This window comes from Akebia trifoliata, chromosome 10 (assembly GCF_017979445.1).
Source record: "Akebia trifoliata isolate Shusen 1 chromosome 10, ASM1797944v1, whole genome shotgun sequence".
NCBI lineage: Eukaryota > Viridiplantae > Streptophyta > Magnoliopsida > Ranunculales > Lardizabalaceae > Akebia > Akebia trifoliata.
Genome location: NC_141384.1, coordinates 1368371 through 1384941, shown reverse-complemented (window position 1 = coordinate 1384941; position 16571 = coordinate 1368371). Strand labels below are relative to the sequence as shown.

Genomic DNA, 16571 nt, shown 5'->3' with positions numbered 1-16571 from the left:
AGCTCAAATAAACATGTTTCTTCAAACTTTTAAAATCATTGAAAGGGTAATTATGGTATTTTTACTTTAAAAAACTTTTTTAGACTAATGTTTAATAAATTGGGTACCAAAGAGTCCATATTTTCAAAAAATAGGTCTTCGCGGTCATTGTCCCTAAATAAAATCACAAATGAAATTTTATCATTTTTTATGGTGTGGAAACATGACAATGAATTAAACAACTAATAACCATCTAAAGGTTGGTGAGATGGCCATAAACACACCTCACGAAACGGAGGTGAGGCCACCTTCACCCTTCAAGGATTCATCTCAAAAATTACTTGGTTTATGTTGGGGCTTGGTGAGGGATTGCACTTGCCCCATGGGTTGGTTGGGTGCTTTAAGAGGTCCCAGTCCTTGTAAGCAATCTCCCGTTTAATTCGTGAAAAACTCATAATTTTTTTTGTTTTTTTCAGTGAAAGTATTACTCTCTAGATTATTGAATTATTCTGAATAATTCATGTATTTTAAGTTGAAATAGAATAAAACACATTTTTTTTTACATGTAATCGCAACTTGTTGTATGCAGTAAAGTGTAAACTTGTAAGTTGTAAAGTGTAACATAAATTCGACTTTGGCAGCGACCATGCTTCAAAATTTTGGAGGAATCCACATTTTTAAGTGATAAAGGTCCCTTTCATCTTTAAAAAAAAAAATAATATGCTCCTCTACATTTATTTGAGATACCACTTTAATTTTTCAAATTGATGATTTGTCCCTTGACTTTGGTCTTCTTTTATAAACCAAAGCAACAATAATCTCAATGGCCTCATTATCACCACCATCATTATTACCATCACCATTAACATCTTCAATTTCATCATCACCATTACTCTTAACTCGAAATCTTACTAAAAGTTGTTGGGCCCACATGTATTCTCACATTGGCAATCCATCACCACATCCCCTAAATTTCATGGAACAACTTACATTGAAACAAAAAAACAAAACAAAAATTGTTGGGTTGGGGTGGGGTGGTTGTCTATAGGAAGGGGTATTACTAATTTCATTTTCTTGTTCATTTTAATTTTAAAAACATGTTGTTTTACAGAAAATTTGTCACTTTTATAATCGACAAATTCATTGATAAATTGTTAGTGAGATTGCAAGTAACGGTGAGCTCATTGGTATTTTTATCAACATATTCGTTGATTATAAAAGTAAAGAATTCACTAGAAAAACAAGTTTTTTGGAATTAAAATGAATAGTGCACCGGAACCAGATTTTTTTCCATATTGAGTGCACGAAATGGTAACTTACCCATTCTTTGATGGTAGCATATGAATTGGTGTGACAATAAAATCTCTCTTTTATTTTCTCTCTTCCCATTACGGATGGATGGAAGGCATACTTTGATTTACTCCCATTAATTAAAATTTTCTTCAAAAAATAAAAAAAATCCTCTCTTCCCATTAAGAGGCCAATAATTTCTATCACTTTATCATTTTTTGTTTGAAATTCTTGGAAACAATGGATACAAGTGAAGAGATGCTTGAATGTTCACTCTAATCATTCCCAATCAAGGATAATCCATCACATTCGAACTCTTCAATGGTAAATCTCCATTTTCATACAAATTTTTTTTATAACCCTAATAAATTTAGGTTAAAGGTTAAATTTCTGAAGGAGTGAAGGTGAGAAAAATTCAAATTTTAATTGGCTATTCTTGTTAAAATGGGTGCCCCAAGTAATGTCAATGATTCGGCAATAAAACGGGTATGCCCCTATAAAAATGGGTGGCCCAACTAAAACCATGGGTGCCTTTAACACCACTCTTTAGTGAAACCTGAGTATAAAAGTAGGAGAGAAGGCAGAGGTAAATATATTTTTGGGTACATTACCATTTCGTGCGTTTTAACATGGAAAATTCCGATTTCAATACACTTCTTTTTAATTCCAAAAACATGTTTTCCAACGAGATCATCACTTTTATAATCAATGATTTCGATGATAAAATACCTGCGATATTTGACTTTAAAATTCTCAGTAATATCGCTGGTAATTTATCAGCAAGATCGTTGATTATAAAAGTGATGTACTTACAATCTCACCGATAAAAGTATCAAGGATTGTTTTACTTTGAAATTATATCCGACCTTGCTTGTAATTTGTCAATGAAATTGTTGATTATAAAAGTGGCGATCTCAATGGAAAACATGTTTTGGGAATTAAAATGAACAGTGTACTAGAATTGAAAATTTGCCAAAAGTTGTGGACGTTTACGAAAATGTGGGCTAGAAGATTCAAAATGGGCTGATTTTTTTTTCTCTGCCGCACGCGGCAATTACTCTCTTCTTTAGGATCCAAATAAAAATGAGAAGAGCCATATTTGGGTGATTGAATGCTGTTTTGAGATCTAATAGAGCAATCCTATTTTGTTCTAAACATCCCAAACACTCCAAACTCAATACCCACAAATTAGGGCTGAAACTTTGTTCGGTTTGAGGTCAAACTGAAACCAAACCAACATAGATCGGTTCCACTAAATAAGAACCAGAACCGAACCAAATTCCATTGGAAAGTTGGTTTGGTTCAATTCGGTTCTACGGATTGCCAATATTCTATAAATTGTAAGTAATATTTTCTAATGAAAAAACAAATATAAAATTTTATTCAATATATCACAAATCTATCCAAAAAAAGTCAATAATTCATATTGCTCAAAGCGTGTGCATTGTGTGCGCGCGCGCGCGAGAGAGAGAGAGAGAGAGAGAGAGAGACCTACCTTCATTTTCAACCCAACCAAATATCGAATTATGAGATAAATCAAGTGTCTTGAGTTGTTCGAAAGGAAGAAACAAAGAGGCATTCGGATACAACCAGTCTGTTAACTCAATATCCCTGATAAGAAAAGAGAGTTGTTTTTAGATTTTTCTTTCCCTTTTAGTATATGCAGGGGTGTCTCTAATAGACACCATGTTCCCATCTTTTTAGAAATGTAACAACTGTGAGGCAAGAATATCAATGTGAGAAAACCACAAAGTCTTCGGCCATGTGAATCTCCCAAGTCCGAAGGGCCAAGACTTGAATTTTGTCTTGTTTTTTTAAAGTTTTAATTTGAGAGCCCATGCCAACTAAGGACATAAGAATCCTTATTGATTTAGAGAAATCTTTTTGGCATCTCAACTTTTACTTATGACACATCAATCCTTTTAAAAATATTTTGATGCACTACAAGTAAAAATTGGTGTGTTAATAACAACTCCTTGTTTGTTAAAAACTTTTATTTGTTATTTAAAAAAAATGTTAAATTTTTATTGTATTTGTTTAAATTTTGAATTATGATTTGAAAATTGATTAAAGTTTTTTTTTTCTTTAAATTCGGTTTAAACCTTTTAAAATTGGTTCATGATTAAGGTTTTTTTTTAAATTGATTAAAGTGTTTACATCAGTTAAGGTTTTCTAACTTGTTAAGATTTTAAAATTGGTTAAGGTTTTTAAGTTTTACATTATTTGAAAAAAATTTGAGCTTTTCAATTAGGGGCGGAGCCAAGATTTTCTTGTAGTGGGGGCAAACTATAGTTAGTTGTATAGTTGAAGAATTTGAAGATGAATGGTTTTAGGGAGAAATTCATAGGTTTTTTATTAGAAGTTGAAGAAAGGAATATTTAGGTAATTTTCAATTAGTATATGAGAAGGCCCGGTCAAGAGACAATGTAATGTCATCAACAAAAAATTGAGGAGGGGGGGGGGGGGGGGGCAAAAATTAGAGGGAGGTGAGGGTGAGGGCAAATGGGGAGAGAGGTGAGGGAGTGGGGACAAGATGATGATTTCTATGTCCCAAAATTGAGTGCTCCTAGGATTGCATGGTTTCTAAACATACGTTGAGTGTCGATGATATTTTTGTTCATTTCGTTGGGTTTTGTGGATTGTGAACCTAAGCATGCGTAATTTATGTCTCGAGAATGTCGTCAAAGCCATCAGAGGAGTCATTGAGATGAGGCTTGAGGATTTGGAAAGAAAAGGCCTACCACAAACTTTCGATTTCTCAATTGTCTTTTGCTCATCATTAGGAATCGATAGAAACCAAGGTGATAAGTTGCTAAATCGGATGGGTGCAAAATGGGGTGTGTGTGTGTGTGTGTGTTTTTTTTTTTTTTTTTTGTTTTTTTTTTTTTTTTTTTTGGGGGGGGGGGGGGGGGGGGGGGGGGGGAGTTTCTACAAAAAGGGGTATTACTAATTACATTTTCTTTATGTTCATTTTAATTTCAAAAACATGTTTTTTATAGTAAATTCGTCATTTTTATATTCAACTAATTCATTAATAAATTGCCAATGAGATTGCAAGTAACTTTGAGTTTGTTGGTATTTTATCAATGGATTCGTTGATTCTTTAGCATCCCAATAAAAATGAGAAGAGCCATATTTGGGTGTGATCGATTGTAAAGCTTGCAATAGAGATGCATAGATAAAGATTTGAACTAAGACTTTGGGCAAGTCGAATTCGTTCCACAGGGACAGTTTGGATTCAAAATCTCATTCGGTTAGAAACAAAAACAGAATTAACAACAGATTTTTCTTAAAAACAAAATTGATTTGTTTAAAAACAGAGATGAGAGTAGCAACTAATTTGTAAGTGAAATTAAAACTGAAAAGAAATATTGAAAATCTAAGAGAGAGAAATTAGAGAAGTTAATCAAACCTTTGCAATTAATCCATAATGTAGATAAATTCGGAATATAACTCAATCCATGGAGCAAGTCATTGCTCATGGATCGGAAGATGGATCAATTAAATTCTTGAAAGAAATTAGAAGCTATTCATGAAAATCCTAATATGATGGAGATTGCCCAATTTATATTCTGATTCTTCACAAAGCATAACCGTTCTTGAACTTATCTAAGTAATGGCTATCAAAGTTGAATCAGAAATATAAACTAGATTACCTTAATCAGAGGAGAATTTTCATGAATAATAACATGTAAGCAAAGCAAGAATATAACTCTACATTAGAGGGATTAATTTGCTCTGGCTTTCTTAACTTCTCTAATGAGAATTTAGCCAATCATCGTAAGAACTAAAATTGTAAAAATTAATAAAAGAGAAAAGAGATAATGGGTGAAGAAGATGATGATTGATTAGTAATGCTCCTTTAATAGCTCTCCAAAGGATTACAAGAAGTATGAATGGATCACTCTTGATGTTCTCACTACACTCAAGATCTCACCAAAAGGAAAATTACAGAGAATTAAAGAGAGGAAACTAAAGAAAATTATAGAAGAGAAGAGCCTAAGAGGGACCCAAGAGGGGACCCCTTCTTTGAAATCAACCCTCAAATTTATAATGTTCGTATTCGGGTAATCGGGGTGATTTGGCGGATAATTCGATTCGAATGGCCCAATCAATTACAACCACCGAAGCTTCTGTAAAAATCTCGAGGACAAATTCTTCGAAATGACCGCGGCGCGGTCTTGGCTAGCTGCGGCGCGGTGACGTGGCGCTCAAAATCCTCGAGATTTTGTCCGGATGCTTCCTTTTTGCTCGCATGTTGTAACAGTAATTATTATTTCTTTTGTTGGTTTCCGAATGTATCATTTTCACCTGAAATTAGTAACAAACTATTGTTAGCCACATTAATTTGGGATTTAATAAAATTTATTATTATTTTAAGGGAACTAGTATTTATATGATGGTAATCTCGATGAAATTACGGTCCCAAAATAATATTATTGGGACCTTATCACACCCCCAAACCTCAATTTTGCTAGTCCCGAGCAAAACTTAAATCTAAACAACTCCTCTTTCGTGAGGTTTCCGACTGCATTTAGCTTATGCAGTAAGCCCTTAAACCCCTAGGTTACCCCTAGTGGAAGAGTTTGACTCGTGAGGGTTTGCAGTGAAAGAATATACCCACAAAATTCTAACATTTTACAAAAATATTAAAATCAAAATCAAAGTATGTAAAGTGAACATAACGACATTTCATAAATCAGTCAAAGGTCATTTATGTTTGAACAAAGTTCTAAGTTTTTATTCCTCATTTTCAGAAAATTTGAAAGATAACTTGAGTGCTTGTGTGATTTTCTGATTTTTTTTTCTTTTTAAAAGCAACATCTTTTTAGGAACAAGATTTCACCTCCTAACTGCTAAGAATGGTCGGTTCTACCAAAGTTCTAACTCGAAACTAAGCATCCTGTCTGGGATTGTGAGAGGTGTGGATATTCACTTTAATACCTCTAAGGGGCTTTATCTGTGACATTCCAGTTTACTCACGTTTTTACCATTGACGGCTTTCACCTACTGCACTATTTGGTCTCATTGGACTCTTTTTTCATTTTTACAGTTCTAGCCATCTTTGACATTTTTCTCGTATTTTCTGCTTCTTTTTTAGATTTTATCACACTTCACCATTTTCTGGTATTCTTTTTACAAAAAGTAGGTAGCCCTTTTCAAAGTACCCAGTCTAATCCTATGGTTGCTGTCCAAGTAATACTAACTTCAGTTCTGTTTTTCTTCTAACAAGCCAACCAAGGGACAAAGAAGTCATAGTTCACTAGACTAGGTTTTCCCTAACACTCTAGTCAGAAAAGAGGGTCAACTTTTGTTCCATAAAATCTTATCTTTCCAAATACTTAATCAGAAGTAAATTTTTAAAGTAATTCTTTCATAATTTTCTTAATGAGGAATAATCAAAAAGAACTTTTGATCAAAAGTTAGAACATGAGCCTGAGATTTGAAATTCATATGTAAAAAATATATACAAAGATTTTGAAGAAAATATTTCAAAAGTGTTGAAATTTTTTTTTTTTTAACATGAAATTAAACTAGCAATGAAATAAACATGAAACTAAACTATCAATGCAATGTAATGCAATTGTGAGCTAACCTAATACCCCCAAACCTAAATGACATATTGTCCTCAATATGCAAGCACTAAGGAAAAATAAAAATGTTAGATCACACTTGAAACGGATTGGGCATTAATGTGCAAAGTCTTGTTACAACTACTCTGAAAAGAATGAAAGTTATAACAATGATAATTTCCGAAGCAGTTTTTTTTTTTTTTTGTATAAAAGAAATCCTTCCTAAAATAGAAAAATAACTTAATTAAGAAATTAAAAACATCCTAATCTAAAATTTAAATCTATCTTAATCCGAACATTCAGTGGTCTGTGTCTTCGTCTCCTCAATATAGACCAACATCTGTTGTTATTACTTAATCAACAATTGCTGACTAGGCTGCAGTCCTAGTGGTGTTGATTGATTGGTTTGGTTGAGAATGGCCTTTGAAGAGGAAGATAATGAGAAATGAATTAAGGTTGGAGGTTTTTTTTTTTTTAAACTACACATCTTATTAAAATAGAAGCACATGGGTTGCCTCCCAAGCAGCGCTAAGTTTAACGTCTTCAGCCGGACCTATCAAAAGGTCTGATATGTAGGAATTTTCCTAACATTCATTTTGACGGACACAACGATCGATTTCCCACCCCAATTGATAGGTAGACAAATTTTTACCATCGTTAGGACTTGGAAATTATTTTTAAAAATGATCAACAACCCTCGTTTGTCCTCAGTTCTTAGTGTCATCACCTTTTCAAAACAAGTTTCAATCATCATATTCCCAAAGAGAATGGAAGTTGTAAGACATGAAGGGTCTTTACACTTTTGTGAAATGATGGGTTGGATGGGATATGAAATTGAATCAATAATGGTCGGAATTGGTGTGACTAACAAATTAGAATTGGTCGTTGATTCCTCCTGGACAACAGTCTCCTCTGATGGCGGATCAATTTGCTTAGCCAAATTTGTACAATCACCTTGCTCATTGGGAATTTGAAACATTGGTTGGCTCTCATGGGTTATCTCATTTGAAAATTGACCATTCTCTCCTTCTTCTAAGGGCATAATAAGCTGACCTAGTTGGACTTCCATCGTTGCTTCGGTTGGAATTGTAACCTCATTGGTTTGAATTTGAACTTCAATTGAGACAGGGTTATCAATTGTTGATGGACAATCATCGAAATCTTCAAAAGAGTAGAACTGGGCACTAAGGTTATTTTGAAAGAATGGTGGATTTTTGAGATTGAGATATCCTCATTTTTGAATTTATCAAAATTTTCTTCTTCTAAGGATAACGCTAGGTGACTCAATTGAGTTCCTATGTTGACTAAGGCTTGACCCATATCCCATTGTTGTTGATGATTTAACAACTGTTGTTGATGATTTACCAACATTTGTTGATGGAGCTGTTGTTGTTGGATTAACTGTTGTTGTTGAATTAAGAAGGCAGACATCATAGACTCTAATGATGACGATTGAGGAGAAGACAAACATGAGTGAGTGGATGTTGGCTCAGGCTCTGTAGCTTTGTAATCGGAGAAATGTCGAGAATCATAGGATTGTTGGGAAATTATGGTTGGATTCATCATCGAAGTGTCATGCAAATAAAAATCCTCATGGTTACCAAAATGACTACCTTGAGTGAACTCGTTCTGACACGGTATGGAATTTTGTGGAAACAAATTATCTACGTGGTATGGTTGGTCAAACGAACTGGGTGTCGGCATCCAATACGAGTTTTGAGAATGATGCATATTGGCCTGTGTAGCATGTAGTATGGGCTGACTCGGACAATGCTCGGGAGAATGACCATAATTATCACATAAGCCGCACGAGATTAATGATTCTCTCCTAAACTCCATGACGATATAAATCTACTTGAGGTTCTGTATCTACTGTAACATACACTTTGGACTTGCACACAAGAGAGGGAGGAATTCACACGTGATAACTGGGTGCCTATGACTAGACAGCTCCTAACTGGTTCAAAGGATTAATCAAAGCCTCCAACCCAAATCTCTGAAATCGGAACAGCCAGTTTAATCTCCAGAGGGGAGGTGCGCACAATGCTGAGCAAGGGCACTCTTAGATCACCTCTCGTCTTGAATAGACGTAGTCTATCCCCTGAATTCACGTAGAACTACAGGGCAAGATTGCGCTAGGCACTGTTCACGATCAAGAAGTGCAATTGGTGCAACTTTTGATTAACTTTGCTTAATGAGCTCGATGGAACCTAGAGTCCAGTCTAATCAAATTTTAATTAATTAATTTGCTGTGAATTTGATTTTCCTAGAAGGGCAAGATATCGGTAATGAACTCCGATTCTTATCTTATGGTGCCATCCTCGTAAGGGTGCCCTTATTACTAAGTGCAATCCAATGTGTGCAGTTTAGTCACTCAAAAGCAATACAGAAACTCACTAGCGAGTGATGCGTGAGTGTTTCGAAATTTACCTCCCGTTCTAAACGGGGGATGATCGAGTTGAGTCGACTCGGGCCACCAACACCAAACTTGGTGTACGAACCCCAGGGGCTGAGATAGTTTCGTCCCACTATCGTCCGTCCCTAATTCTATTACAATCCGAGCCCTCTCGGATACTATTAAAATTTAATACAAGTTCAAGTTCCTAATACAAGTTGGTTTCTAAAAAAAAATAAAATGCAGAGAATTGAAAATTGTTGATCTTCTTGGTGATAGAACCAATTTAGGGATAAAAATTCCACGTGTCGCCTTCCGTCAATTTCCGTCGACTTCCGTCGAGTCCTTCACCTGAACAAAACAAAATTATTCAAATCAGAATACTAAGAAAAAAAAACCAATATGACCATTACAATGTCCATGATGTCAAAAACTTGTCCAACAAAAATCAGCAGAAAATGTTGCCACATCACTGCGGCGCACCTAGAGGCAACCGCGGCGCGGTAAAATTTTGATGAAAATCAATTTTTCAAATTGGAAATGGTTTCTGATATCCTAAGGATTGTAATGAAATTTTTTTCAAAATTTTTTCTGTTTTTTTGGCTTTTGTTTCAAGTAAAACACGTTCGGTTCTGTTTCGGATACTTTCCGAATTGAAAAATAAATCAACTCGCTGTCCCCGGCAGCGGCGCCATTTTGATCGATTGTAAATCTTGATAAATAAATGCAGAGATTAAGATGTGAATTAAAACTTTGGGCAAGTCGAATTCGTTCCAGAGTTACAGTTTGGATTCAAAAACTCATTCGGATAAACAGTCTAAAATAGAATTAGCAACAGATTTTTCTTAAAAATAAAATTGATTTGTTTAAAAATAGAGATGAGAGTAGCAACTAATTTGTAAGTGAAATTAAAACTGAAAAGAAAGATTGAAAATCTAAGAGAGAGAGATTAGAGAAGTTAATCAAACCTTTGCAATTAATCCATAATGTAGATAAATTCGGAATATAACTCAATCCATGGAGCAAGTCATTGCTCATGGATCGGAAGATGGATCAATTAAATTCTTGAAAGAAATTAGAAGCTATTCATGAAAATCCTAATATGATGGAGATTGCCCAATTTATATTCTGATTCTTCACAAAGCATAACCGTTCTTGAACTTATCTAAGTAATGGCTATCAAAGTTGAATCAGAAATATAAACTAGATTACCTTAATCAGAGGAGAATTTTCATGAATAATAACATGTAAGCAAAGCAAGAATATAACTCTACATTAGAGGGATTAATTTGCTCTGGCTTTCTTAACTTCTCTAATGAGAATTTAGCCAATCATCGCAAGAACTAAAATTGCAAAAATTAATAAAAGAGAAAAGAGAGAATGGGTGAAGAAGATGATGATTGATTAGTAATGCTCCTTTAATAGCTCTCCAAAGGATTACAAGAAGTATGAATGGATCACTCTTGATGTTCTCACTACACTCAAGATCTCACCAAAAGGAAAATTACAGAGAATTAAAGAGAGGAAACTAAAGAAAATTATAGAAGAGAAGAGCCTAAGAGGGACCCAAGAGGGGACCCCTTCTTTGAAATCAACCCTCAAATTTATAATGTTCGTATTCGGGTAATCGGGGTGATTTGGTGGATAATTAGATTCGAATGGCCCAATCAGTTACAACCACCGAAACTTCTAGAAGCTTCTTTAAAAATCTCGAGGACAAATTCTTTGAAATGACCGCGGCGCGGTCTTGGCTAGCCGCGGCGCGGTGACGTGGCGCTCAAAATCCTCAAGATTTTGCCGGATGCTTCCTTTTTGCTCGCATGTTGTAACAGTAATTATTATTTCTTTTGTTGGTTTCCGAATGTGCCATTTTCACCTGAAATTAGTAACAAACTATTGTTAGCCACATTAATTTGGGATTTAATAAAATTTATTATTATTTTAAGGGAACTAGTATTTATATGATGGTAATCTCGATGAAATTACGGTCCCAAAATGATATTATTGGGACCTTATCAGGGTGATTGAAGGCTGTTTTGAGATCTAATAGACCAATCCTCTCTTGTCCTAAACACCCCCAAACACTCCAAATTCAATACCCACAAACTAGGGGTGCAACTTGGTTCGGTTTGAGGTCAAATTGGAACCGAACCAACATAGGCCGGTTCCACTAAATAAGAGCCAAAATCAAACCAAATTCCATTGGAACCAAACCAACCCAAACCGAATAAAAGTCGATTTGGTTTGGTTCGGTTCTATGGATTGCCAATATTCTATAAATTGTGAGTAATATATTTTAATGAAAAAACAAAAAATTTATACAATAAATCACAAATCTATCAAAAAAAAAAGTCATTAGTTTATCATAAAAGATCACTAATCTATGTCCGAACTCCTAAGATAATTCATAATAATAATAATTATATATATATATATATATATATATATATATATATATATATGCATAGGGGTTCGGTTCTTGGGTTGGTTCGGTTCATTGCAAGCTTGATCCGAGAATCGAACCAAATTGATCAATTCTCCATTTTCGTTATCCAGAACTGAACCGCAACTTTTTGGCAAACCGAACCAAACCAGCCCAAAGCTATCGGTTTGGTTCGGTTCTTGGTTTGAACCAGACCAAGTTACACCCCTACCACAAACACAAGCTTAGAGAGTCCATGTTTCCTTGTGAATCTAACTAAAGAACTAAACCCAACTTCCCTTTTTATGATACTTTTTAATACTAATAAGTGGGCATGTGCAAAAAGACATGTATTACAAAAAATTAGAATTTTTGCATGATTAATTTTTTCTTATTATTATCACAAAAAAAAAAAAAAAAAATTCAAAAGTTTTAAATAAATATTTTATATCATATTTTACCATTTAATATATTGTAAGAGATTTTTTGTAATTTAAATATTAACTAAAGGGACTTTGAAAACAAATTAATGTGATTCTAGGACTTGTGGGATTGAAATTTTATTTATTTCAACACAAAAGATCTTGATAATAATAAAGTTATTTTTGTAATTTAAAAAAAATTTACAAAAATAACTAACAGTTTTTTCCAAAAGAAAAAAACTTTTATGTTCGATCCTTGACTTATTTGGCAAAGTCATCTAACGTTAACTTGTTTTATTTTTATTTTTTTCTTAAAAACCCAAGAAGAAAATTCAGTAACTAATTGAACCTTATGTAGAATAAGAAGCAAACTTGTTTACAAACCTAATTTAAGGTTGAAGAGTGATTTTAACAAAAGATTAATTGGAGATAAAGGTATTTTGGTCATTTTATGTTAGTCTCTCATAGAACACCACAGTCAATGGGTATCCCCAGGGGTGGAGCTAGGATTTTCTATCAATGGGGGGTAAGTGCTAACAATGGTTAGGCCAATAACCTTTGTTTCCCTCTATTCAAATGTTGGGTGCTTGTCATTGCGAACGATGGTTTTCATTCTCAAACTCAAACCCAAGAACAATGTTATCATGATTTCGAGTCAAATTATTAAATTAATGACTATGAATAAACACCAAACAAGGAACCCTTTTATAAAAATCAAACAAAAGGTAAGAGCTAAAAAACAATCATTTTTTATGGTTAAAATTTATGAGATTCGATGACTATCGATAATTTCCAAATTACAGTCAAATTTATAGAAATTCATCTAAGTCAACCCGCTTTAATATTTTATTTCTATTAAATAAAAAGATTTTGTGATTGAGCATCTAGTATTCTATCTTATAACATGATCTTAAATCTTGATATTTGTCACATCTCGACAACCATTGATACCGAGTTCTCACCCATCTTATTCCGAACTATATAAATCATTTAACTCAATTTATACTTATTTTTAACCTATATTTAATTGAAATAATTATAAATTATTTAAAAATAAGGTGGATTAGAAGATGTTTACTCACAGAACTATATTTTTTTTAAGATAATTGTAGATAGTGGGCTTCGAAACCTTTTGAAAGTTTGAGCTCATCTACTTTGGTTTTGGAGTTGTCACCATTCAATTAAGATGTGAATGGAAAACCATAAAAAAGTTTTCAAAATATGTTTTCCTTTGCTTGTGGTGACTCTCATATCCATATGGATAGGGAGTTAAGTCCACCTAGAGATTCTAAGTAAGGGAGTTCGGTTAGGGACAAGGAAAGTGTTAGGCATCTTATCTCTCTCATCCAAAGATGATTACACATATGACCATATGTTTTATCTTTTAAAAAAAATTTCTTGTTTTTTGTTTTTGACTTTTGAGAGTAGAGGAAGTTATAGAGAATTTTAAGAAAAATTTCCTATAATTTTTGTTTTGGAAAATGAGTAAATTGAGATAATGAGCAAGTTACTATTAGAATTAGGTGTTTGCTGGATTTTTTTTGTGAGCCTGAGATTTTGATGGAAAATCCATATGGATTTCATCATTTGGGGTTTTAAAGCTTCAAAACTAGCTTATGTACTACCTTAAGAGACTTTATTTATTGGTTTGATCCTTTGGTGAGATTCATGACTTGTACCACACCATGTAAGAATTAAGACTACATGCATAAGATTTTTTTTCCATTTTTAAACTGTTTTTGTTGGCTCTAAAAGTTAGATATAAGCTTAGAAAGACTTACATCCTTACTTGTAGTCATTTTTGTGAATGTGTGCATGACTGTATGCATAGGGTGAACTTAGCAAAAGAAGATTATCTCTTAAGAGGGATTACTCTCTAACTCTATTGCCACCAAGGAAAAAAAGAAAATACACATCTGGTCTAGGATATTAAATTTGCAAGAGAAGTAAATGACATGTAAAGTAATTATCTATGAAATTTAAAGTGCATGATGATAAAGAAAGTAAAAGTAAGCTATTATAATGCTATCAATGAGCTTATTGATGATTTAATGGGGAAGATCACCTCCAGGAGGGATTACTCTTTACCCCCAAACCTCTTACTAGGACATTAAAATAAACTACATTGTTAGACTACAAAGCTTATAAATAAAGAAAAATGCTTGGAAAATAAGGAAAGAGGGTAGTAAGAATGGGGAGATTAGAGGAGAAATACAGGGTTCAACCCCACATTGGTCTTCTTCTTCTTCTTCTGGGTTTTTTTCTATTGATTTTTAGAGAGGTTTGAGAGAATAGGAGGCTAGAGAGACTAAGGAGATTTTTGGGCATAATTTTGGATCACTAAATGAGCTCCTCCTTTTTGTCTTAAATGGTTCACCTATTTATAGGATTTCTGAAACCCTTGGGGATAGTTTGGTCATAAAACTTAGAACTCCCAATATTCTAACTAAACCTCAATAAAAGGACCTAGTTACCTCTCCTCTTCTTGGCCTTAATAGTCTTTCACTCAACTATGAGTCTCATCAATCGATATAATCAAGGGCTAAATTAGTAAAAGCCAATAGTTTCTAGAGAATTCTTTGAGGGGGTAAAGTGGTCTTAGACCTTAGACTTTGAGTTAAGTGAGAGAGAATGAGTACAAATGACATGTAAATATTTGATAGATTTTTAGCCTCTTTAATCACTTTCCTTGGAAGAGCCTCCAACATACTAGGGATAGGTTGATCATTGAGTTCAAGTTTTAGAGAATTCTCTGGGGTGGACAAAGTGGTCATAGATTTTGGAAGATGGTCAATATACATTGAATGCCATAGAACCTCTTTGAACTTGGAAGGATGTTAGAAGGGTGAAGAATGACTACCTCTAACGAGTCTCAACAAATTGGGGTTGGAGGAGTAATTCACCTTAAGTGGGGACCAAGGATTTTGAGTCAAGATTAGGGGAATTATTGGATTACCAAAGGATCCTAGGGGAAAGGGAATTATGAGGTAATAAAGAAGGGGTTCGAAGAGGGAAAATCTTATTTAGAGGGGTGGATGAGGTCATTTCCTGTTGAGAATCTCGCGCACACATGGGCTCTCCAACCGCCTAACTAAATTTGATGTATGTTAGGTACGGCCAAAAGAAACTATGCATGACTTTTCTTGAGGTAAGGCCAGAGCAAATTAAACCTGCACATATTAATTGGAAAAGTCAACACAAAAAAATGGCTTGGCCATATGCACCATACAGAATCTACAAATGCATCAATATAGCTAACCACCATTTCTCGCCAATAAGAATTGAAGAAAAGAAGTGCAATGTACCCCCATAATCCAATAATATATGACACTGCAAAACTTATGTAGAAACTAGTAATATCGCTCGTGTTGTTTTCTCCAGCATTTCAAGGTCTTCGTAATGGCAACATTCTAGTAGTGATGCAACTTTTATCATAATGGCATTTTATGATATTCGGTCATTATGTGCATATAAACTAGTTTATATTAATTGGGTTATCATGTCTGATCCATATGAATTGTATTTTTTTTATTGCTTCCCTAGTTGAAAAATTACTTACTTAGCCAACTACTTTCACTTTTGTTTGGATGCTTGCAGTTTTGTATTTCCAGCTGAAATAGGTGTGATTTTTTAGGCTAAGAAAAAAAAAGATGGTTAAATTCACGCTTACTAAAGCATTGCAATAATTCTCATGCTTGTCATTGAATGGTTGTGGATCACATTATTGTGGATAATGAGAAACAATTGGATCCATTGCTAGCTCATGATGATGTCTCTGGAAGGCTGACATCCATTCCTTAATGCATCTTGAAGGGTATGCCTCTAAAGTACACATGCAGACACATTAGCAAGTCTAGAAGCCTAACAAACTTGCTTCTAATAAATCTTCATGCTTGGTTAAATGGACAAATCCTAACAAAAGAAGAAATTTAAGAAGTTGATTCCCCCATCTCCTTTAAATACAAAGTGTTCTACACTCACAACAATTTCTTATGGTCTCTTGGTATACGGTCCTTCTGTTTTTGGTCCTATATCTCTCATCAATTATTATTTGTTCATACTTTGGTATTCAGTGGTGTACATTTGTTAGACATGTAGTTAATCCTTGTTTCTTTAGAAGTGCATCTTGCAAGAATGTTCATTTTTTTTAACATTATGGCACACAAAACATCACCATGCCCATGATCATACTCATGATCCTGGCGTTACTTCTGTCAACATAGTTTGTGAAGGGAACCTCGATCTTGAGATGGTTAGTGGTTCTTGCGTACTGTTTATTTAAATTAGGATTCCTCCAATTACATTTAAGAATTTTGTTGAAACTTCCGCTACCAAACCTTGATACCTTTTCTTTGTGTGTGTATGTGTGAGGGGGGGTCATTACGACTTATGAATGAGATCAAAGCACATTTGCTTTATCTTCTCCTTTTCTTACTACCCTGTGGAGGAATCTGGATTTAGAAGCCAAGGAATGTGTATAATTGCATATG

The 16571-nt window shown here is 34.1% G+C and overlaps 1 protein-coding gene across 2 annotated transcripts in view; it reads left to right on the top strand.

The window, feature by feature from the left end:
- Positions 1 to 16571, top strand: part of LOC147392629 (glutamate dehydrogenase-like) — a 48575-nt gene extending 32004 nt beyond the window's left edge. For both annotated transcript variants that reach the window (XR_015182009.1, XM_086455598.1), the window contains one exon: positions 16453 to 16571. The gene's annotated coding sequence lies outside the window, so the exon portion shown is untranslated. The remainder of the gene's footprint in view (positions 1 to 16452) is intronic.